Source organism: Crotalus tigris, unplaced genomic scaffold (genome assembly GCF_016545835.1).
Source record: "Crotalus tigris isolate CLP2741 ecotype Arizona unplaced genomic scaffold, ASM1654583v1 scf7180000017700.2314712, whole genome shotgun sequence".
NCBI classification, from domain to species: Eukaryota; Metazoa; Chordata; class Lepidosauria; order Squamata; family Viperidae; genus Crotalus; species Crotalus tigris.
In genome coordinates, this window is record NW_024096576.1 from 1862652 (window position 1) to 1888237 (window position 25586).

The following is a 25586-nucleotide window of genomic DNA, read 5'->3' on the forward strand; positions in this document are numbered from 1 at the left end:
CAATTATGGGATAATGAAGTTCCAGCAATTTATCTTTACCTAACTGAAAACTGTTACTGGTTTAAATTGAAAAAACAATTATTGACTTTTTAAAGAAAAGGGGATAAAACAATAAGTAATCAGCAAATAAATTAACAAATGAATTTCTAAGCATCCAAAGCTAGTTGCTAAGCAACAATAACAAAAGAATTTAGTCTCACTATTGGTATTTATGCAATAACAAATGAGTTATTTCGACTTCAAGCAAATGCTGTCGTACAAAATGCAGGAAAAAGTCATAATTATGAAAGGAAAATTTAACTGGCTAGGTAAAATTGGAGGCAATCAAATAGCCTGTTTCCCAGATAAAGGTAAAACCTTGATACTGGTATGGGTTAAATTTCCTAATGATTGCCTAACATATTTTTCCCTTTGCTACTAGCCTTATATCTGACAATGAAAATACCATTTCAAGGTAACCAATGCTACAGAAGCAAAAGCAATATACTGTTGAAAGAAAAATCTTCATCAGGGTCCAGTCCAAGCCAGGAATAAACAAAATGGAGACTGCTTTAGAAAGAAGGTTGTAGCTTATTGAAAAGCAGAGCCAGACAGAAATGTGGCTGGGAGTGGTGGGTTTTTCTACCTTCTTGGGCTTTTATGTTTGGAGTTGTTTCCTGTTCCTATGGCATGAACTTTGACCTGAGCTTTTGAGCGTGTCCTTTTTGGTATTCTGATGGTGGTGGGTTAATTCTATTATGTCCTAAAGGTCATATCCTGCTTCCCTGTGGCTGTGGCTGATAGTTATGTTCTGTATTGAATTTTTTGCGGTGAGGGGTTGTTTGTTCTAGGGATCTTTGTCTTTCCAATCCCATCAGCTTCAAGTTTGCTGCCTACAGTCCTTCTGAAAGGATTATTAAATCTGCATTTCTAAAAGCTGGCCTGCTTGGTTTCTGCTTGGGGGAGAGAGAATTGGGGCTCTCTTTGCCTAAGATTTTTCATTATTCCTTTGGGGAAATATAATATCCTGTCCTTTTTAATATCCCCCCAAAATATTTCCTTCTCTAGGAGGGTGGGTGGCTGGGTGCTGACCTGCAACAGTATAATTATCTTACATTTAAGCAGGTTTTCTGTGCTCCTGCTGGGAGGGTTCTTGAGTCTCCTTTCTTCCTGTTTCCTGGAATTCCATCATAGACACCTTCTGACATGATTTTTAAATTGATCGAGATTGTTCAAAGTTTTGCAGCAATGAAGTTTTGCCTCTGTGATGAACACTGAAACACAAATTTCTTTTTTCTCCTTTACTGTGTATTGTGAGTAGGAGGGATTGATCAAAATAAATGATGTGTTTTTACACAAATTGAGTGATAATGCACTTAGTAACTTGCTGACAGCAAGTACAGATTGGCTGTTAATTCTTTATTCTCAGATATTGGTCAGAAAGTACAAATATTCACTGGCTGGTGATGCTTTGTGAACTTTTGAAAACATATAAACAGAATTCTAAGTTATGCAAACCTGCCAAGTTCAACATTGTATTCATTTATTAAATTTATATGGGGCCCATTTCATCATTTGAAGTGACTCTGAGTTGTATAGTTACAATTATCCTGGACGGTGTCTTCTTGGAAGAACAAAAAGCTGGTCATTTGAAAATGTCCCTAATAACAAAACATAAAATTTAGGACATCATATAACACCAGTGAGTAGAAAAGAAACAAATTAAGTCATTTAAAAATGATATCAGAGTATGTCATAGAATCTAAAAATTACTTGGAAAGAAAAAGTCCAACCCTCTAACCAGTGCAAGAATTCACTACGACAGGCTGCCAAATGATGAGTTCTATTTAAACACCTTTGTTAGAAAGTCCATCAAGTTCCAAGGCAGTCTTATTATGGAACAATTGTTATCTTTCAGAGTTTATTCTTGATGTCCAACTAAAAACTTCTACTTTGCTCTTTAAACCCATTGTTTTTTGTTCCATCTTCTAAAATAATTCCAAACAAGCCTGCCCAGTCTTCTATGTCATGTTTCAGATACATATAGATGGGAATCATACCTCTCAGTCTTTTCTTCTACAGGTTAAATGTTCCCAGTGCCTCCAACCTTTCTTTATACACTTTTCTTTCTAAATCCCTTGTCATATTAATTTTCCTCTTCTAGACATGCACTAATTTTTAAGTGTGTTTCTTAAAATGTATTTCCTGTACTTGGAAATAATATTCTAGATGAGGTCTGACCAGAGTAGAATAAAAAGAAATGATAGTTTCTCTCAATCTTGACACTATACCTCTGGTAATGCAGCCTAGATTATATTTGCTTTTTTGCAGTTGATTGATATTTAACTTGAGATTCACCAAGATACTCAGATCTTTTTTTATGAGCTGTTTCCCAATATGATCTTTCCTATCCTCCGTCCATGACTTTCACTTTTCCTAAACCTAAAGGACTTTGCATTTACCCCTGTTGAAGTTCATTGTCTTGTTTTCTGTCACTGCTCTGGTTTGCCACTCTTGACATTGAATATTGATAGAGTGGTTTATTTGTTTTTTATATGTGTGACATACTTAAAAATTGCTTCAATCATTCAAGTGCAAGTGCTATTTTGACTTCTTTTGACCCCCTTCCCCAAAGCACTGTTGCTAAGTAACAGTAAAATTAGAACTCAAAAATTATAACTAATTGGGTTTTAAATACATTTCAAATGAATGGAATAAGTCAAAGGTTTATTGTCTTGGTTTATAAAATTGACAGGAAATGTTGCTAGCATTCATTTCTGACTATATGTGCACATTAAATTAGAGTGAGAACAACCATAAAAATCTTTTATTTCCAATGGTAGCATGGGCTTCTTATAGTTGGCCCAATAATTTTTATTGCAAGCAAACTGAAGAGTCTGAGCTGAGGTCTTTGGATAATGATAAATCAAAAGCACCAAAATACAACACATATGAAGCGAGAACTAATACATCTGACTTTCTGTGTAGCCCTGGTTCTGTATTTGTTGACTGAAAAGATAAGTTGGGTTTTTAAATATTCAAATGCCAACAGAAATCAGAAATATTATTTGTACATTTTACCAAGCTTTTTATACCCTCATTCAAAATATAACCTATGAATCAGTAATGAGTCATTTGCTGCATAATGCTGTGATCCATTTAGTTATTAGCAGTTTTTACTCACTCTTGCTGTCAAGACACATAGCTAGAAAATCCAGTTTAATTGATTCTGATTCTCATCTTTGTTAAAACTAGTTAAATCAACTTGCTACTAAATTTATAACTATCAATTTTGTACCCATATTTATTTTCCCAAAATGAGAAATAAGAAGCTTGAGTATAACAGACAATATGTTAAAGGAATAGTGTTATCTACACAGCAGAGTTATTATTTTAATAATTACAGCTCTATCTACAGTAATTGTACTAAACTCAGTAGTTTTTTCCCCCTAAATTCATTTCAAATTACAATTAACTTATACAATAAGATTGTATGGTTAAGAAAACTGCTTTTTCAGTCCACATGTATTTGAGAAGCTGGAATGTAAATTATTATAAAGAACCTCATGCAAATTGCACATGTCTAAGCAAGTGTAACTTAGATGATTAAAAAAAAAAAGAATTCTTCCTCTGGAGCAGATATTTCAAATTTCAGTGAACACTTTCCCACCATGTCTGTAGAGCTCCAGAGAGAAATAAGCTCTGGGGTCATAAAAGAGGGACAAGAGAGAGAGAAGCCTTTTCCTTATACAATTAAATTTTTATTCATAAAGGTTAACCAATGACAGAAAAATATTTTCCTATCAATCCCATTTTGCCCAATTTATATTATCATTTTTCAAATTTTGACCATTTTTGTAATTATAATTAGCATCGTATAGTTGAGAGATTTAAGATTAAATAAATATTTCCCCTTCTCTTAATGTTTTCCCAAGGTAGCATGCTATGAAAGCTGGTAAAGAATAAAGAGATCATGTCCTAATATGCTTTGTTTTTCTGCAGACCATTTGTTAGTTGGAAATTGTCAAAATAATTGTCAAATAATCACTAAAACTTTGGGGAGTTCTGGTGGATTGGAGAATCAATTATTTTAACGAAACAGTACTGTTCTTTCAACATTTGGAAGAATTGTTACTTTGGGTTTGTAAAGAATTTTGATAACACATAACTTTAGGAGCCAATGGTTTGGCCTCCTTGAATAAGTCTAAAATGACTTCTGAAAATAGCATTGTAAATGTTGATAATAAGTAAAATAAAACATTGTTCCTAATGTTTTTACTTACTGAATAAAATCATGAATTTACTGGCGTATTCCATACAAAGTATGACATCCTGAAGACCATTGAAGACATTCAATTCTAAAAGCTTAAGCCACTGTGTTTATTCATTGACACCAGACATTCCTTCATATCCTGTCAAATAGGCATTGCTGCCACCTACATTTCTACAGAATAATAGGACTCTTATTTTATGTACGTTTAGCTACAAAATGCATAACTAGTGTCTGTGACAATATAGGTCATGTTTGAATTCTGCTGGAGAGAATTAATTGCGAATATTTATTAATTCATTTGTGACATTTATTAAGCCAAAGCCACCAACTCTATCTGGGTGACATGTCTACATATTTTAATCAGGGCTAGATATTTATAGCTCACTTAAATCCAGGCTAGAGCCATTTGAATCCTTGGGGTTAGATGCTATGATTGAGAAGGTCTACTTGCTGAGTTTCATTAGGTGGACTTATTGGATGGAATCCAAAGCATGTCGATTTTGTTTGATTGTATAGGACAGGCAGACACTCAAGAGTCTGAATGAAGTCCTCATAAGGTTTTATAGGTGACAATGCTGCTGGAAGTCGACTGGAACTATTACACTCATAGCTACATGTATTGTGTGGGTATAATATGGCATGCTCATAACTACTTGTGCCACTGCATTCTGGATGAGCTGCAGCATCTGGGTAGCCTTCAAGGCAGAACATAGTGCAGTTGTCCCCCAAGCAACAAACCAAAATACAAGTGAAAGTAAGAAAGACCTCCTGGTCCAGAAATGTATGATATTGGCACACAAGGTATTTGCACAAATGTCACCCTGATCACAGCTGCCACCTATTCCTAGGGCAGAGGCTGTGAAATCAGGGTCACTCAGTCCTTTAGTCTCTATCTTTCTACACACACCCCCGCTCCACAGCCTACATCAACACTATTGGCGTTGGTAACTAATATGTTTGATGGAATTGATAGTCACTGAGAATCGTCCCCATGAGGCTATGCCAGAGGTCACCAATAAATACAATCAATCCCTCCAAAGGGAAGGTTGAAGGCTGGACAAATGTTTTCCATAAATACTGGGTTCAATGAGAGCCTTTATTCAAGGCTCTTATTACAGGAAACAGCCATCTATTTTGAACTACAGTGATACAAAAAAGGAGGAGATGTGTCTTAATGTCCCATTCCAAGATCTGTGATGTTGCATTCAAGTACATACGTGTAGATTTGGAATAAAGACAATCACCATTTTTATTTTTTTTACACAGCATTCCATACAATTCACCCATCCTTCAGTTCAAGTATTGCTTACTGTTGTGGGCATTACATTACATTTTAAGAAGGTTTTGACAAACCTGAAAAACTGCAGAAGACAGCAAAGAAGAGAAATCAGGGAATCAGGAACTAAGAACTATGAAAAATTATTATTGATTGAGCTGGGTATGTTTAGCTGCTTTTTTTTAAAGGCTAAAGCTGGAGGGGTGGGTATTACAATATTCTCAGATATCTGAAAGGATATCATATCAAAATGTATAAACCAGATTTTAATCATTACAGAATGCAGGGTACTCTAGATTCATGAATTAACAGATAATAAATTAATGTTATATTAAAATATATATAAAAATTCTGATTTTCAAAAAGATCCTTGCTGTAAGAATTTATCAAAAGTTAAGCTTATGACAGAAGTGGTATGATCCCTATTACTGAATGGATTCAAGCAGAAAGTAGGCAATCATCTGTCTGTATGTTTTCATTTATATTTTAGCACTGGATAGGATCCCATTGTTTAATAAAAGTTTCTATATTCATGATTCAATGACTGTGGCTTTCAACTACATAAACATTAAGAGATGCCCTGGACAGAAGAGCCCTCTACTATTCTATGTTTGAGAGATACACACAGGGAAGGGTTAAGACTTATCTATATACCACAGCTCTGGGACTATTTTTTCTCTCTCCAACTTTCCAGTGGATTTAGACATTGAGATTTACTCTGTCTGACAATGGAGTGCTATTGAAAGATTTGCTTTCTGCCATCCTTTCAACTTAGATTTCTGACATTTTGAAAGATGGCTGCACATGAGCAGTTTACTATTGGAATAGGATTGCACATAAATTAAATAGTGAAAAAAACAAAAAACAAAATAAAATAAATCGAATGCTACATGGGAGCAAATGAATGCAGCTCTCTCAGTCCCTGTATTACTGGGTATACCCATATTTGGCTATAATGATTACTTTTAAAGGTAAATCAGAAATATCAATGCAGATAAAGAGTGTAAGATAGATAATAGTTTTGTGGGTCAGGCATTTGTGCCCACTATATGAAACATGTTTCAGTTGCTTTTCATATTTTAAACTATATCAGTTTAACATGCTAGTTTTAAGATTATGCTGAAAAATTGTTTGAGACCAGTTTCTTGGATCTATTTATATCCTCAAAAGGTTCCTCAATTTTAAAATCAGATGCAGAGGTCCTCCAGTAATGTCCACCAGATTGATAAATCTTGGAGAGAAAGTTGTTGCCTTTTAAACAGTTCCTGGATTTATGACATCTTGTGGAGTTTGTTCTTTGTGCTTGTGGAGTTTGTTCTTTGTTTCAAGCTGAGTGAAGTAGCTATAGAAGGGTTTTGGATCTTCTCTGTTTTTGCTTGCACTTCTGTTGGTTATTGTCCTTAACATGCTTTACTAGTCACCTTTAAAAATCTGTCCCCTGAAAAACCTAGCTAAATATCCATCCACCTGTCATTCTGTCAGCAACTGAGAGATCCTGTTCATCACTCTGCTGAACATTAGTTTGGTGACCGCTTCAGATAGGTCTTTTTCATTGGGCTATCAATTTTGGACTTTAAAAATCCAACTATCGGATGACACAAATAGGTGACAATTTTCGTTGGCATCTTGTTGGTGTCATATTATGATTGTCTAGATTTTTGTATCCTAGTTTTAAATTGTAAGTTTATGCCTTTGTCCTTCCCTAGACAGATACATTTTTATTCTTTTCTGATGTCCTGTGTAAACTTGATATTTAGTTATTTCAAACTGCTTTTAATTACTATAGAAAAATAACTGTAAAAGAAAAAGTTATTTGCATAATTGCTTCTATATTTTTATTTAGCTTTACTCTGCATTGTCTGGCATTTTAACCATTGACTCTTTTTTATGGGATACGTTTTCACAGACTGCAACCAATTCATCAGATGTTCTCTTTGTTGTGACAGGCCAACAAAAGCACCCATCAGAAACCTGTCAATATTGTTTGTATTCTAGCTGTTACTATAGTAATGTGATTCAGAATATTAATTTATATTTTATATTGGTTTAGATTTTTGATAATAGATTGTAAGTCATGTTTAGAAGGATTTTCTTGAAAGCAGCCTATGAACCAGGAAGATGAAAAAAAGAAAACAGAAATGAATTCTATACATTGCAATTGTAAGAAGGTAAATACTAGCAAGTCAGAGTCTAGCTATCTCCAAATTATAAACTGAAATAATAATTCATTTATGCAAAGATATAGAACTATGTTTCTGCTGATGTTTATAACTTATAGAAATTGTTCAAGGAGAAATCACATTGCTTACATTGTAAGATATGAATTGGATACTGCAAGTAATAAGGACATCCAGATTTATAAACTAGAGCAACTGTTTGAAAATCTACTAAAACTCAGCTCAGGCCATAGCAAAATTTGAATTTGTAAACATGTAAATAAGCTAACCTTTTGAACATTCCATCAATTAGGAGCTGGGGACACAATCTTACATGTACTGTTGCTATGCAACCATCCGTACAAGCTCCACTGAAATGAAGGAATATTTTGCAGTATATTGCTTGGTTGGTTTTACCCAGCTGCAAACTGCCAGTTCCAATTAAACTTTTACTAACTATAATTTTGTTACTACACAGTTCACTATGGAAACATTGTTAAGATAGCAGTGGGACTTGGATCTCTGTAAAGCTATGATGGCTTTCCCTGTATCTTTACTCACTTGCAGAATAAAATGCAGGATGATCAGTGCTTCAAAGAAAAATAATTTGTGCTATCAAATAATGCATTAAGAAAATTCTTCTCATTTTGAGAATCATCTGTGCACAGAAGCAATTTCATTTCTCTAAAACTTTTCTTATCTGAATGTACCCCTAAGGATTTCTTTTTAAATAAAATCTCATTGGATTTTTGTTTTCTGATAGCATTCTGGAAACAGATGCTTCCTGATTATATAGTATATGATTCTTTTTATTTATTTGATTAATAAATGGATTTGCAAATAGAACTCTTAAGGTGTGCAAAGAACGGTATGGATTTCTTACAAATAAGTCAACCTGTTCATCTAAAGATTTTTACTCTGTACAAAATACAAATATTTTCATACAAATGGTAATATTTCAGAGATGAAAGTGAAACCTTAAGATAATGATTATCAATAGTAATTATTAATTAGGTAGGCCTGCAGTGTAAATTCCTTTAATTCAGTCTGTCAGAAAACTTTATTCCTCTTATTTTCTCTTCATATTCTCCATTCTTTCTACTCACAGACACATATCCTACAAAAAAATATTATTAGGTTGTAATTAGACATAGTTAGGATTCTTTGGATTGTTCTATTTGGTAGTCCTTGACTTACAGCAGTTCACTTACTGATCATTCATAGTTACAATGGCACTGAAAAAAGTGACTTATGACCGTTTTTCACATTTACAACCTTTGCAGCATCCCCATGGTTACATAATCAAAATTCAGATGCTTGGCAACTGATTCATATTTATGACAGCTGCTGTGTCTTGGGGTCATGTGATCCCCTTTTGCAACCATCTGACAAGCAAAGTCAACGGGGGAACCCAGATTCACTTAACAACCATAAAACCAACTTTATAATTGTGGTGATTCACTTAACAACTGTGGCAAGAAAGTTTGTAAAATGGGCAAAATTCTCTTAACAAATGTCTCACTCAGCAAAAAAAAATGGAGCTCAGTTGTGGTTGCAAATCAAAGACTATATGTATATATACTTTTTATCCTTAATATCTCTTATTTCTCACTTAGATGTAGACAGAAAACCACCATAAATACAGACTTATATTCATACCCCTTACAATACTTTCAGTTCAGTTCAGTTATGAGAATTGTATGACCCTGCACTTAGATAGGAAAAAACAAATGCATAGGTATAAAATATGTGGTATCTGGCTCAACAGTAGTAACTGTGGAAGGGATTTAGATGTCCTAGTGGACCATCATCAAATTGTGCAGAAAAGAGTAACAAAGATGATAAATGGTTTGGGTAGCTAAATAGTATGACAAATGGTTGAGGGACCTAGGTATGTCTAGCCTATCAAAGATAAGGGGGACAAGCTTGCTGTCTTCTAGTACTTGAGGGGCTGTCACAGAGAAGAAAGGATAGACTTATTCTCTAGGGCAGAGGTCCCCAACCTTTTGAGCACCAGGGACTGATTCTGTGGAGAGAGGCTTTTCTGAGGACCGGAGGATCCGTGGTTTTGTGTGCTGCTTTCATACTGTGGATGAGACTTTCCTTGTTTGTGCAAACTGGTTACTGGCATGCTGCGGCCTGGTATTGGTCCATGGATCAGAGGTTGGAGACCCCTGCTCTAGGGCACCAAAGGGCAAGCTTCTAGGGTGGAAGCGTGTGAAAGAAAAATACAACCTAGAAGGAGAAATTTTCTGACAGTGAGAGCAATCAATCAGTGGAATAGCTTGCCTCCTGGAGTTGTCGCTGTTCATCACTGGAGATTGTCAAAAATAGACTGGACAGCCATTTGACTAGGATGGTATAAAACTGTTACCTTGAGCATAAAGGGGGGGTTGGACTAGATATGATAGAAATAGAAGCCAGAGGAGGTAGAGAAGAAGGAGGAGGGAGAGGAGGGAGGGAGGGAGGGAGAGAAAGAGAGAGAGAGAGAGCTAATTTACATCAGTGCACTTCATTATATCCATAAAAATGGTTTTCACTGCCAGAACCTACTGGTTCATATATTGCTTTCTATTCTTTAAACTTCCTACCCTTTTCCTTCTGAGAATTTACTCAGATATGACTTTCTTGGCCTTCTTCTCTATCATTCACTTTTCTTGGATAGATTTGTTTTGCATTTCCATCCTTTCTGTCTAAACCACTTCAAAAAATTAATTTTATATTTGTTCCTTACTTTAGTATTCAATCCACATTCAATCAGCACTCAATTTTTCTTGATCCTCTTTTTAATCACACACTCTTCTTATGTACCCTATTTAAGTTATTTTTATAATTTTCCAACATTCCCAATCCTCCTTGCCCAATAACCAGGTGAGCAAAGGCACACTCTTGTATCACAGCCATTTTTTTGCTGCTTTTGACAACTCTTTTTCTGTGCAACAAATTACATTGTACCTAATACCACATTTTAATATCTTAAAATTTAATATCTCAAGATATAAAAATCAGTAGTTGCTATGATTTTTTGTCATTTAAGTGTAACTGGCTGCCATTCATTTATTTTCCTTGTGAAACACAACTATCTGAGTCTTTAGTATATTTTCCAAATCCATACTGTTTTTTGTATCAAAAATTCTGATGCAAATTATTATCAGCCAACAACATGGCACCATCTGCATATAAAAGTGTATATATAAATTTGTATCACTAACCAGCAATTCTCTGTTGTAGTCCAACACATTCATAAATATACTAAATCATTAAGAGGATATTTTACATTCTTGTCTTGCTCCATCCTAATGTTGAACTAGTCATGAAAAATTTCCCTTATTCTCATGCAAGGCTCATGTCCATCATACACTAATCATATCACATTCAGCAACTATTCTGGAACTCTACATTTAAGAAATCATTTCATTCCATTTCACTTTATTGCTCCTCTCTCTAAATTCAAAACATATATATTACTAAACCTACTAAACCTTTTATTATCTTGACCTTTAACTTGGCAAAAGACTGCATCATATTGCAACAATTTTTGAACTAAGGTATTTCAAGTGGGCTAACTTCAGTGGCACACTGAAGTTAGCCAGTTCGCACCACTTTGGCAAAACCAGTAGCTAATTTTTTGTTGCCCAACCCCAGAATGGACCTACGGAAGTGGTATCCACACAGAGAACCGGTTGTTCACATATTTGAATCCCACAACTGCCAACTTCCAGAATATCTCCAAAATCCAGGACCCATGAATGAAATTTGGGACTGCTTCAGGCTGCTGCTGTGGTCAGACTCCTGCTGTGATCCTGTGGTGCTTATTTTGAACACTGTGACAGCTTCCCAATCACTGTTGCAACTCTCCACTTCCTCTTCCACCTAGCAGGAAGAATTTCCCTCATCGTGGTCTGCATACACCTTTGTCTAGCATACAGCTGTATATTGCTGCATTCAACTTACAATCTCCTTGCTCACACCTCTTCTGGTAATTGGAAGAACTGCAAGTAAATCAGATGAAGTGAAGCCACTTCAGGAAGTTGAAAACAAAGATCTGCAGAGCTCTATTATTCAGTTTCTTTTTCAACACATGAAGCCTATGACAGCCCAGCCTCTTTCTTGGCTATGTTTTGGTTAGGCTTTCAGAGAGAGGGCAAAAAATAAACTTTTTTTCTTGGGTCACAAAAATAAATTTTACCAACTGCAATGGGGATGGGGCATGAGAATGTAAAGATATGTGCAAAGTGTGCAAACCACTGTCAAAATCTAAAACCCGAGCTACAAGTATTTTCTATTATTTCAAAATATGTGCCATGTCTTTTGGATTTCAGCACTTCCTCCTATCTATACTTACAAACAAAATGTTTAAATTACATATGAATTATGACTCCTGGTATTTTTTTATTGTGGGCCACGAAACAAAATTACTAATAAATTGATCGTAAATTTTTGTCTCAGGGTGTTCTCTGAGCTTAGTTGTTTTCTTGCAGACATTACATTACCCAAATAGGTAACATCGTCAGTCAGTGCTAGATTTTTTGTCTAATAAGATCCACAATCAAGACTAGAATTTCCATTGCTAAGCAAATTGGTTGTTAAATAAGCCAGGCCTAGTTTTATGACTTATTTTCTCTACAGTTGTTGAGTGAATCATGCAATCATTAAGTGAATCTGGATTCCCCATTGACTTGATTATTGGAAGCTGTCTGGGAAGGTTGCAAATAACAATCCCATGACCCCAGGATGCTGCAACCATTGTAAATAAATGCTGGTTACTATGCGCCTGAATTTTGATCATGTGAACACTTGTAAATGCAAGGATCAGTTACAATCACTTTTTCCAGTGCTGTTGTAACTTTGAACAGTTGCTAAACCAATTATTGTAAGTTAAGGCTTACCTGTAATTGCAATCATAAAAAATCCAAAGTTAAACAAACATCACTTTATAATAACGTTAATTAAAAATAAATAGCTAAAGTGTCTGAAAACAAAACTATTTCACCAAATGGACACTGGGCAATAAGTGAAAGCTATACATTGTTCAGGAAGTTGATAACCTGGGCTTTGGGGCTGAAATTGAACTCATATATATTAAGTGCAAATGGGAAATGGAATCTAGAAGAGGGAATTCACTGGGAAAGTGGAAGAAAAATAGTTTCTATGCTTAATTAAAAAGAAACTGAGAAGGTACCTTTGTATACAGAATCCTATTTTTAACAAACTTACTCTTTTTCCCAGGTATTCTAGAGAAACAAAATTAATTATAGATCTGATTCCAAGAACTGAGAAAATGTAGATCTATTTTAGATTAGATATTTAAATATGAATATGATTTAGATTCATGAATATGATAGTGCACCACCTAAAAATGTCCCTTGCATTAATGTTCACTTCATTGTAAATTGGACAATTTACTATAAAAGAAATGAGGTGGTCACTCAACAATCAAAAAGATCATACACTCACTACCTCCTTCTGATCAGCTGCAATTTTTAGTCATTTCAGAGCCCACTTTCATCAATGCATCTATTCACAACTTGGCTTATTTCATAATTGTGGAACTCTCTTTTCTACAGGGACTCATCAAGCCCATTGAACATCTTTTAAGGAATGTTAATTTTTTTTTACATGTGGATAGGTTTCAAGGGATTTCATTGAGCCAAAGTCTTTAATTGTATTTTAATTGAATTTTAGTGGAATGTTATTTATTGTCTCATATTATCCCATCTAGTTTCAAGGTGCTCAAAGCAATGTACATGGGGTTATTCCATTTTTTTCTCTCTTCACAACAAATTATGAAGTCTGTTAGAATGGGAGTTAATAGTTTGCCCCAAGGCCACCCTCTTAGTTTAATGACTAAGTAAGAATTTGTAGTGAATTCTCTTTTGTTGAAGGCCATCTTTCATCAATTACATGACATCAATTGTAATAGAATAGCTTGAATGTTTTGCTCTATTATTCAACCTGAAACGGTAGAAAAGTATTTTATATTGCAATATGAAAAACATTATTCACCTCTTTCTAAAGAAAAATGTTAAATGAGTTTCAAATAGATACTTAAAATGATAAGACTGCCATGAGGCAAAGCTTGTCCCAGAAGGTGGATGGCTCTCTATCTATTTCAAGAAGTTACAACCACGTGTATTTCTTTGAATACCAAGTTCCAGCAGCTGAAGGACATCTTTGAGTGGTTTATTCTGGAAGAAATGTTTTCCCTCTTATCTGCTTCCAGAAGTTGTATGTGGGCATTGTAGGATACATTGATGCCCATAGGTGAAAGAATCCTGAAATGACATGTTCCATATTGTTAAACTTGTGATATCAGTTGGTTCTGTCTGTCTTCTGTGGGACTGCTGCCTTCAAACCAGGCCTGAGATTTTTCTCCAATCCTATAATCTTTCGGTAGGAGGAAATCCAGAATCCTGACTTTTGCAGCCTATTAAAATTTAAAATAATATTTGAGATTCTTTGACCCATTAGTTCAAAGCCCTGAAACTGATGAGTCTATCTCAGCCTTAATCTAATTTGAAATTAAAACCTTTCTTACATCTTTGATAGCATTTTGATAGCCACGGTAGCACAGTGGTTGGAATGTAGTATTGCAGGCTAACTCTGCCCTCTGCCAGGAGTTTAGTCCTGATCAGCTCTATGTTTATTCTGCCTTTCATCCTTCCAAGGTTGGTAAAATGAGGATCCAGATTGTTGGGGCCAATGTGCTGATTTTGTAAACCACTTAGAGAGTGCTATAAAGCTATATTAGTCTAAGTGCTAACGGTACAAATCAGAGGACCAACTGTGTAACTCTGTTGCCACTTAAAGATCAAGTGTTCAAACAATTGTCCAGGTCATAATTTCAAATATTTTGTTTAAAGAAATCAAATAGTCAACAAACAATACATTGGGAAAGGAAAAAGGGGGAAAATTCAAGACATTGAATAATCAGACTATTGTGCATGTGTAGTGAATATAGAGGATGGTTCTGATGAAAAAAGAAAACTCTCTTACAAAGATAAAGATCAAATAAATGTGGCCTGAGCCCATATCAACACAGAAATTTTCAAAAATATTTAAACAGATGCCTCCTTCAAATTACATGATGATAAAAGAGAGAGAAGTGGTAGCACATTCAATCTTGTAAGTTTCTGTTACTATTGCTGCTTTAATAACAGTGCATTTAGTTCTATACATTGTTGATTTTATATATGTATTTTATACATCTGGTCTATTTTATAGGACTGACAGCATGCAAACTGCATGTTTTAAACATACAGGAAGATGCTGGGCAGGGCTGAAATTTCAGCTGATGGAATCATTAGTCACCACTCTTCTGTAGTGGCTTCAAAATTGTATGGATAGACAGAACAAACAAAAATTGTATGATAAAATGGACCCACATTTTCAAAGAAATAGTCACAACACAACAATGTAAGGCATTGTGGACTAAATCTATAAAATCTATTCCAAGTTATACCTTAAAGTGGAAACTAGTAGGAAATACAATACAAATGGTATATAATGCTATCAATAATGGCCAGGTTAGACAAATCATGATGTAAGAAATGCTGGAAGTGCCATGAATTAGAAGCAACATTTTACCACAGAGGGTGATCATGCTAAAAAAATAAAATAAAAAGTACTGAAAAGATATACCGTGTATTCCGGCGTATAAGGCGACCCAGCATATAAGACGACCCCTGTCTTCGGCACTGAGTCGCCTGCCTAGAAAGTTGTCTTATATGCCGGAAACTACTGTTATTTCAGGCATATAAGACAACTCGGTGTATAAGACGACCCCCATCTTCGGCACCAATTTTAAAGCTTACAAAAGTCGTCTTATATGCCGGAAAGTACGGTACATATTACAGTGCAGAAAATTTTGGAATTTAAATTTGAATGAAACTTCAGTTTTTCTTTCTAGGAATAATTCCAGAAAAAATAATCAACAGTAAACACTTCAATTTAATCAGACGCATGCTCACACCAGTGAAAACAAACTTTGTCCAACATTGGAAGGAAAATGCAATTCCCAAAAATATCTGATTGGGAACTTAAACTTTGAGAATATGCAACACTGGCAAAATTAACAATATATATTTACAAAAGATGTTTAACCAAAATTAAGCAAGAATGGTTCCCATACATACCATATATCACACAGCATGGCAAATATAATCACTTGCAGTCTGGGTTCTAAGGAGACCCAAATGTTTATGAGTATTATAAATTAGCAGAGGCATAAAAAAAGGGAAAGATAGAAATGGAATAACCTTATTTTTCTCCTTTTCCTTTTTATTTCACTTTATTCCTTTGTATTTTAATTGTTGACAAATTTGCTTTGTTCTTTTTTTTTCAACAGGCACAAACAATATTAAATAGCAATACAATACAGATCTTCATACTAGATAATTAGCTTAAAACCAAAACCGTTACTGTACCTCAAATACTTTGATGTAACCTGCAGTAGTTTTTTTAATGCAACGCTCAATTCTGGATGAAAAAGCCAAATATTATTTCATTAACACTGACATTTTAAATCATAATTAATATTGATATGTTTTTTCCTTTTTATCTTCAATAGTTGTCTAAACACTACTATATTAATATTCTTAATCAATACTGTACAAGTACCTCTGTATTGAAACACTATAATATATTTTGTAAGTTTAACAATAATACAATTGAATATATTTCTGTTTAAATTTCTTTATGCATATAAAGACATTGTATGGAGAGCTGCACAATATTAACTGATTCTGGGTGTGGAATAGAGAGCTGATAGGAGAATAACATGTTTTAGGCCAGCAAAAATTCTTGATGTCTCCAGAATTGGAGAGGAACACAATAACACAGCAGTGGTCATGATCTGGCAGTTCAGCTTTAATTCAGCAGTGACCTCATTGGTTAATATGGGTTTAATAAATCCAGCCATCATTAGCCTGTGCAAAACCGAGAATCTTTTGACTGTGATAGTATAAAAACTTCATGATTAAATAATACATGAATAAAACAAATTGGATTGTAACGTAAAATTAATCCAAAACTGTTTTTAAAATTCCAGAAAGAATCTTCTCTTTTTCTACCTTATTTTCAGAATACTTTAGGAGGTCTTTTACATTTCTTTGATAGTGAACTTGAGTGTAATATAATGCTGCAAGATGGCAAAATGTTGTTGTGATTTGTTTATTTTGTTACACTTCTTCAGTTTGTAGTCACTCTGGCTGCCTAAATTTCTTAATTAAAAAAGCATACTGGGAGCAAATCCGCTATTATGTCTTCTTTAATGATTTGATAGATGTCATAGCTACCTATTGGTAGTAGATTAAGATCATACAATGAAAGAACAGCATTCACCTGTATTTCTCTATCATACTACCGGTAACTCAGTAAGCATGCTCATAATCCACCCATAAAAAATTCATCAGGTGTTTTTTTTTGGGGGGGGGGGTATAGAGGGAAAATCAAATCCCATTTCTTTCCTATCAAATAGAATGGGAATGACTTATGAAATAAATGTCTAGAAAGTGTGGTCACAGAACTATTTTTTTAAAAAAAACCACAGAACAGTATAGTTTTCTGCCTTCCCAATAATTTCATTAAAATATTCTATCTCTCATTCATGGAGCATTGACTAGAAGAAAGATTCAAATAAAAAAAGATAAATATACAGTACATATATTTTCTTTAACCAACAGATACAAGGGCTCTTTGTCAGCCAGGTGTCTCTTGCAGAAAGATCCCATAACACTGGGGTAGGAAGGTGAAGACTATTTTCCCTGCAATAAGCCACTTTGCTGAAGAAAAAAAAGAACTGGAAAAAATATTTGCAGGAAATAATGGGGAAATAGAGGGAGGTGGGTAACTGGAGAGATAAGTAACATTTACTGTATTCAGACTTGAAAAACCATTACTGTCTACTTAATAGGAACACTAATATAAATCATTTCAGGGTTTTTTTTTTTTTTTTTTTGGCATTCATAGCTCCCAAGCTTCATTTGGGAACATCAGCTCTGGATAAAACCAGGTCAATTTGCTAATTTAGAAATTAAATAGAATTATAAAAGTGAAATGTCTCAAGGTTTTAATTTTCTTGCAGTCATTTCTGGTCAGGATTATCGAGAAGGCACTGAGAAAAAAATTCCCGTCATTATCTCAGTCCTGTCTCAATAGCTCATTTAGTTTAGTCTGGGAAACCAAATGATTGACGATTGTCTTCCTGTGGCAACAGATGCAAGCATCCATGCTGATTTTGTTAGGTCTTTCAGCAATCTCTGGTGTTTGGAACTGTTGCTGATGGTACCTTGTGGGATGGTTCACATTCATCTTTCCTTGCTTAGAACTCAAAGGGGTGCTTACAAAGGTTTCTGTGTAGCATTCTGTCTTCTCTCGTCTTCTCACTTTGTGAGCTCTCTGTAGGAGACAGCAAATACACGATCTGTCACTATTTGTTGTTTTCCATTTATTTCCTTTAGCTGCTAAACGAAAATTGGCAAATTACCAAGTAGCTTGTTATTCATGGAACTGGCTAAATCTTCTAGTGAAAAATCTGTTTATCTGGATTATCCTACTACTAATAACAAAGATCATATACTATCATATACTATCAAAAGGACCAAAAGGAGTTGCAGTGGATCATGAAAGTAGGAAGCTGCATTGTATTTCAGACATAAAATATGAACATATATACATGTAAAATAGATCACATTCTTACCATTGAATGGTAAGCTTCTTAGATATATGTGAGGCTCTTTTCCAAAGGGGTTTTTTTTTTCAAAATGAGAAAAACCAAAATTATACTCTGAGTTCTAGTAGATGAAAAAATCCATGAAATATGGTTTTGATCTATCACAAATAATGTAAATGTTGATGCAGACATTTAGTAACTTGGTTAAAGACACTGAGCTTATCAGCTGAAAATCTCCTATTACTTGCCCCAGCTCCTTCCCCAGCTCCTTCCCACATAGCAGTTCAGAAGCACATAAATGCAAGTATATAAATAGGTACCATGGCCCTGGTGGTGCAGTGGTTAGAATGCAGTACTGCAGGCTACTTCTGCTGACTGCTGGTTGCCTGCATTTTGGCAGTTCGATTCTCACTGGCTCAAAGTCCTCAGCCTTCCATCCTTCTGAGGTCAGTAAAATGAGGACCCAGATTGTTGGGGGCAATATGCTGACTCTGTAAACTGCTTAGAGAGGGCTGTAGAGTACTGTAAAGTGGTATATAAGTCTAAATGCTATTGCTGTTGCTATTTCTACCACTTCAGTGGGAAGGTAAACAGCATTCAGTGCACCTCAGCATATAGTCATGCTGGCCACATGACTACGGAAATGTCTTTGGATAACATGGCTCTTTGGCTAAGAAGCAGAGATGAGCACCATTCCTTAGAGTCAGACATGACTGGACAGGGGAAACCTTTACCTTTTCCTTTTTATAGTTGTTTATCCGGATGTCGGCAGGTAAGAACTATTCTAGGATGAGGCTGATTTTTTTGGCTGCCTTTCAAAAGCCATTGAATATTTATTTCTTATTATTTTTATGGTTGCCTTTTTATTGTTTTACAGTATCAAATTGTTTTATTGTTCTCGTTAGTGCACCACTTTGGGCTCCTTTAGAAAGAAGTGGGATATTATTCTAAAACTAATGTCAGAAAATAAATAAGTGAAACTAATATCTATTCAAATGGCTTCCAATTGTCTGAACATAATGAAAAACGATGTACTTTGGTCACACCAATGCTTTACTTCCTGCCTTTAAGGAAACCATAAAGAAAACTTCTTGAATACTCAGAATAATGAGAGTGATTTAATGACTTTGTACTTGGATAGGAAAAGAAAGAGAAAAAAAAAAAAGCTGGCTCTGCTCCTTGACCATTGCTTTATTAGCTTCATACAAAGGCAAGAAATATTCATAATATAATATAAGCCATTGATATTGTCTGCAACATCTTGACTTTTAAAAATATATTTTTGGACCTCTTTCAAAACTATTGTAGTCACGGAAGTGAACAAACACATGATCGATAACGGCTGTGAAAAACCTATGCTCTGAAACTGGCCTGGCATGAAATTATGAAAGTTAGAAGGAGATTTTGGCAGTAGAAGCCTATTATGAATATATATCCATTATGCAGAAAGACTGCAACTGGTTGCAAATGGCTAGTAGAGTTGAACCAAGCAGACTCAGCCCAAGCAGAAGAGGCCCAAATCACAAACGACAAGGAATGAGCAGATTAACCTGCTTATGAATCCTCGGCCTGATCATGTTTCAGTCAAGCTATACTCTCACCCTGACAAAAAAGTGGTTCATTTTTTTAAAAAAAAATATTCATTCATTCATTCATTCAATTTCTAGAGCTGCCCAACTTAATCAATACTTGAGTGGCCAAGTGAGTTTTCATCTAACAGTATTTCTCAAACATCACAACTTTAAGATGTGGGGACTTCAACACTCACCCATACTGAAGTTGAGAAATACTGGAAAGCATTATTGAACAGTTATGTTCTTTGCATAAGAGTGACTTGGAGAACGTTGACTGTCACCCAGCCCCATGCCACCTTTATCCTCTGATGGCTCGATCAGAAGATGTCTTGCCATTTTCCCAGAAATACATTTTCAATTTCTGACAGTGAAAGGAAAAAAGACAATTGTTTATGCTTTGCCTTTCATAGCATAGAAAAATGTGTCTTAAATATCTCTCAAGACCAAGTGTGCCATGTTTTATGGCACATATTTAGTTAGCATTTTCAATTCTTAATCTGAAGCAATTAAGTCAACTTTATTTTCATCAGTTTTTACCATCATCATAAGATAATCCTTTTTGAGCTGTTAGTCCCTATCTTAAAAGGGGATGTATATTGTAATTTCTGAATACAAGATTTTTTCTCTCAGATCTCTTGCTTCCTCTTTTTTTGACTTTTCTTCTCCAGCACTTATGCCGATGTCACATTCAGGCTGTTCCAAAAACTCATTATGAGTTGAGGTGGCGCAGCAGTTAGAGTGCAGTACTGCAGGCCACTTTAGCTGACTGTGTTCAGCAAGTCAGCGGTTCAAATCTCACCGGCTCAAGGTTGACTCAGCCTTCCATCCTTCCGAGGTAGGTAAAATGAGGACCCAGATTGTTGGGGGCAATGTAAATATATATATACATTGCTTACTGGTGTACACCGCTTAGAGAGTGCTTGCACTTAAAGCGGTATATAAGTCTCATAAATAAATAAATAAATAAATTTATGATTTAATAAATTAACTGAATAATGTATTTAAATATTTAAAAATCCTTCTCCCATTTATATATATAGTTCTATTTCTGAGTCATTCCTACCTGCAACTTTACATTAACATTGCACACAGAGATTTAAACAATTTATACCTGCCATAATCACATAGGCTCATAGAGGTTTAAGAATAATTAAGTGTAACAGAGAAAACAAAGCTAATCATTAAATATATTACTCAGTTAATGATCACTTGTTCAGCAACTATTCGGAGTTATGATTGTGCTGAATTGGGTGGGGGTAGAGGTTATAAGTGGCCCTTGAAGTCCCAGTCATTCCACAACCCTGCAGTTATGTGATTGTGTGTGATCAGTGCACTGGTAACCAGCTTGCATTTATGACAGTTCTAGTTCCATGGTCATTTGATTGTGATTTGGGACCTTCTCTGCTGCCTTTCCACACAGGAAAAGTCAACAGGGAAGACAGCAGGGAAGATGGCAAGTTGCTTGGGTCTCTCCCACCTGCACACCCTCACCAAGCCTTGTAGCAGTTAAGCTACGTCTAGCCTTTTGCACACCCTCCCAGCTATCATGCATCCTCATGCACCTTTACCAACCTGGCATTCAGTCTAAATCCTGCTGCACTCACACTGCACCTGTCCCATCATCCCTTCAGCCACTCATCTCTCTTTCACCTGACAGCAACCACCCACCTGCCTGCAGCCCCGCTTGCAAACTGCATGGGGCTTGCAATTTTGGTTGGTTTCCCATTGATTTTGTTTGTTGAAAACCAGAAGAACTTGCAATGAAGGGCTCCAATAATGACCACAATCCTTGTTTATCAATGGTAACAGGAACTGCAGGGATTGCTGTCACTAAGCAACATGGTCACATGATGTTGTGCTTTACAACTGCATCATTTACTGGCAGAAATTCCAGATATTAATTTATTTCTATTCCTCAATAGAAATAAAATGAAACAATCAGTACCACTAATTAACAGTGTCCCAGAAACATAACATAAAATCAATCAGTCCTGATTATTCTGTCGCTAATCATAGGCTCTCCAGAATAATTTGGTTTTCAAAAGTTTATAGAAGACTGAAACTGCTATATGAGGGTCATCACTTTTGAGAAATTTTATTTCCAAGGAAATGTATTAGAACTGGAGTAGGGACAAAGGTTAAAATTCTTCTTGGGATTTCAGACTTCAGACTAGAGTATCAATCTGAATTAATTTTATGTTTATGCAACTTTTTCTAAACAGTAGTCATGCAAGAATCACTTATAATTTAGTAATATAATTTGTTAATTTGCCCAATTTATATAGTAAGAATTTCTTCCTTAGCTAATATAGATTCTTATGTGTCTGTCTGTCTGTCTACCTTTCTGTCTTCGTCTCTTCTATAGAGTCTTAACTAATATCTAAGGCAGTAATACAAACATTGTGGAAACAGGTCCCAGTGTCTACCAGCACTGATTTTGTGGCTCTAAACAATGTAAAATATTGCTGGGAGCAAAAATTTGAGTGTTTTTCCCATTAGCAATGTTAATGAGCAAAACGACTTTAGCAATTCACTCATATTTTATCTTTGGGGGCAGCATTCTTCTACAGTATATCAGTTATAGACTTTTTAAAAGTATCTCTTTTTCCCTAGAAGCTAAACACAATATTGTTCCAAGTAATTGCTTCAGGCTGGTATGCAATAATCATGAACATTTTTCCAAAGTATAGGCTTCCTTCCCTCCCTCCTTCCCTCCCTCCCTCCCTCCCTCCCTCCCTCCCTCCCTTCCTTCCTTCCTTCCTTCCTTCCTTCCTTCCTTCCTTCCTTCCTTCCTTCCTTTCTTCCTTCCCAAAATACACAGAAAATCAACTATCATTGTCTGCTAATTTGGAAGATAGTGTGTCTTTTCTAAAATGAAATACATCTTACCTAAAAATAATTAGTGGATGTGGAAAAACAGGAAAAGCGGGCCATCACCTTCATGTCCTATGTGCGTGCATCTCAAATGCATCTGGTTCATCAGTGTGACATAGAATCCTGAATTAAATAAAACATCAGAGTTCTTCTTATTTCTTATGGATACTTGTTTCTAATTTCACATGTTGAAAATCCTTGTTTCCTCCATAGTGTCTGATATGATTACAATTGGTAGAAAGACAGTATCCCCAGGAAAGGATTACCCCTTGAGATCAGATTGGAATGAGTTTTCTATTGCCATTTCTGCTAAGTCTGCAAAGATATGTCTATTTATAAGATGAAGCCAAGCTCAGCTGCATATGACCTTAACTGTGAACTTGTTTAATTTGAGATCTTGGTGATGCAGAGAGAACAGCATTTCATAGTGCTGTCCTAGATACATGTGTCCAGAAAGAGATAAGTCTTTTAAATCCTTTTAAAAAATTAAGTCCGCCAAAACACAGCCTGTAGACTCACATGTTTGTTTTTTTCCTATTATACATAGTGGCTGTCTGGATATCCTTCATATAAGCATTTCTGATGTCAGCTTGGAGACCTAGAACAGTTATTCATTTGTAGTGATACTATATTAAGATTTGCACTCTTTTTCTTTACACATATAACCCAAAGATCTGTTTCACCATCTGCAGTAAAAATAGATTAAAGGATAGCTAAGAATTTTTCCTATAAAGGCTTGCTAAGTTGTATAAATGCAATGGTGCATCTACCGTAATAGCTATACAAAATTAGGATTTCAGAAGCAATGCTAAACTGGTTTACAGTTACAGCTTCTACATTCCTAGTGCACCAGAAGTGATAAGAGTCAATTCATCACAAGGTATAAATACAAAATGGAAAAATTAGAAGGATAAGGTAAATTATCTACATGAGACAATTAAGTTCAGAAACTGACTAGTCAAATTGTCTTTATGTCTTTGAGCACAAAGTTTTGACTCCTGCATTTCAAAATAATAATCTGTTTATGAAAAGATAATTAAATGATATTCATGAGCAGAGGCTAGGAGGCAATAGTAAAGGCAAACGTTCAAATATTTACGTGGATGTATATGTGAATGCCCATGTATCAACACAATATAATAATCAACTTTTCCTCTTTGTGATAAGCAATCATACCTTTGGCTAATTTTTTAAAATACAGGTGCAAAATACTACATCACGAGTGTTTTCAGTGGAAAACCTCAACATGTTCTTTCCTTTCTCTTGAAAGCACAGGGACTTAAAATATGTGAATATGAAAATAATTCTGATGCTATGAAATATAGCAATACCTAAAATAATGCAGACTTTCATAAATATTTTTCTTACAACAACCATACAAAGGACATGTCTTAGACTAATTCAGCTCTGAACTGAAAGCAGCAATTCTGCAGTGTGTTGGTCTATGTTTCATTTCTCTTTCCTTTTTCCTTCTGTCTTCTCTTTCTTCTGATTTCCCAAAGATTGAAACTGATGGCAAATAATATACAGTCAAAACCAAATACTGTATTTTAATGTGACTTACTTCAGAATGTCTTAATCATTCCACTTCTTGCTTGAAAGAAGTCTTTCAGGGGAAAAAAAAAACCTGCATGTAATATTTGTGAGAGATCCATTCCTTGATACATAACAGACTTTCAAATACTTTGGCAGTATGCACAGGCTGACAAAACAACTATCTAGACTGGCAAAACAACTGTCAGTCTGCCAGTTTTACATTCAAATTATGACTTAGGGTCTATGTTCAAATTCTAAATTCAAGGTCTACATTTATTCTTCTAGAGCACTGCATAGAATTCAGAAGGGGCCCAGAGTGTATTAGTTTGAATGAAGAACTCAGTTAAAGCAGCAATATTAAAAGTCTTTTTGAAACAATTGGGCAGGGCTTGGACTTGGTGATCTCTAATGTCCCTTTCAATGTTTCAGTCCATGATTCTGTGTCACAGCTGAAAGATACATGTAGGTGTAGAAAGTAAGAAAAGACCACAAAAATTCTCAATGTTAAAATTACCTCTTTGATATGCATTTATTAAATTGTAGCCCTCTGAAGACTTCAAAAATTATTAAAAAGAAGATTAAAAGAACAGCACAGGGATCTCAAAGGTAGAAATGATTATCTAATCTGATTAATGAAATTAATTAATTACAATTAAATTGTGTTTTATCCTTAGTTGTAAATGTCTCTGAGTGTTGTTGTTGTTAATTGCAAAGTCGTGTCCGACCCATTGCGACCCCATGGACAACGTTCCTCCAGGTCTTCCTGTCCTCTACCATCTTCTGGAGTCCATTTAAGTTCACACTTACTGCTTCAGTGACTCCATCCAGCCATCTCATTCTCTGTCGTCCCCTTCTTCTATTGCCCTCAATCTTTCCCAGCATTAGGCTCTTCTCCAGTGAATCCTTCCTTCTCATTAGGTGGCCAAAGTACTTGAGTTTCAACTTCAGGATCTGGCCTTCTAAGGAGCAGTCGGGGTTGATCTCTTCTAGGACTGACCGGTTTGAACGCCTTGCAGTCCAAGGGACTCGCAGGAGTCTTCTCCAGCACCATAGTTCAAAGGCCTCAATTCTTTTGCGCTCAGCCTTTCTTATGGTCCAACTTTCACAGCCATACATTGCAACTGGGAAAACCATGGCCTGGACTATACGCACTTTTGTTGGCAGGGTGATGTCTCTGCTTTTTAGAATGCTGCCTAGATTTGCCATAGCTTTCCTCCCCAGGAGCAAGCGTCTTTTAATTTCTTGG

At 35.3% G+C, this 25586-nt stretch overlaps 1 long non-coding RNA gene across 2 annotated transcripts; it reads right to left on the reverse strand.

The window, feature by feature from the left end:
* Positions 1-15651: 15651 nt before the first annotated feature.
* Positions 15652-24506, reverse strand: LOC120305937. Of its 2 annotated transcripts, XR_005556135.1 has the most exons (4): positions 24369-24506; positions 22820-22927; positions 20125-20291; positions 15652-18082 (listed from the first exon to the last, which is right to left on the reverse strand). It is a non-coding gene; the product is annotated as an uncharacterized LOC120305937 (long non-coding RNA). The 2 variants fall into 2 exon arrangements; XR_005556134.1 differs by lacking the exon at positions 24369-24506 and having other exon boundaries at positions 22820-23070.
* Between the last annotated feature and the right edge of the window lie 1080 nt (positions 24507-25586).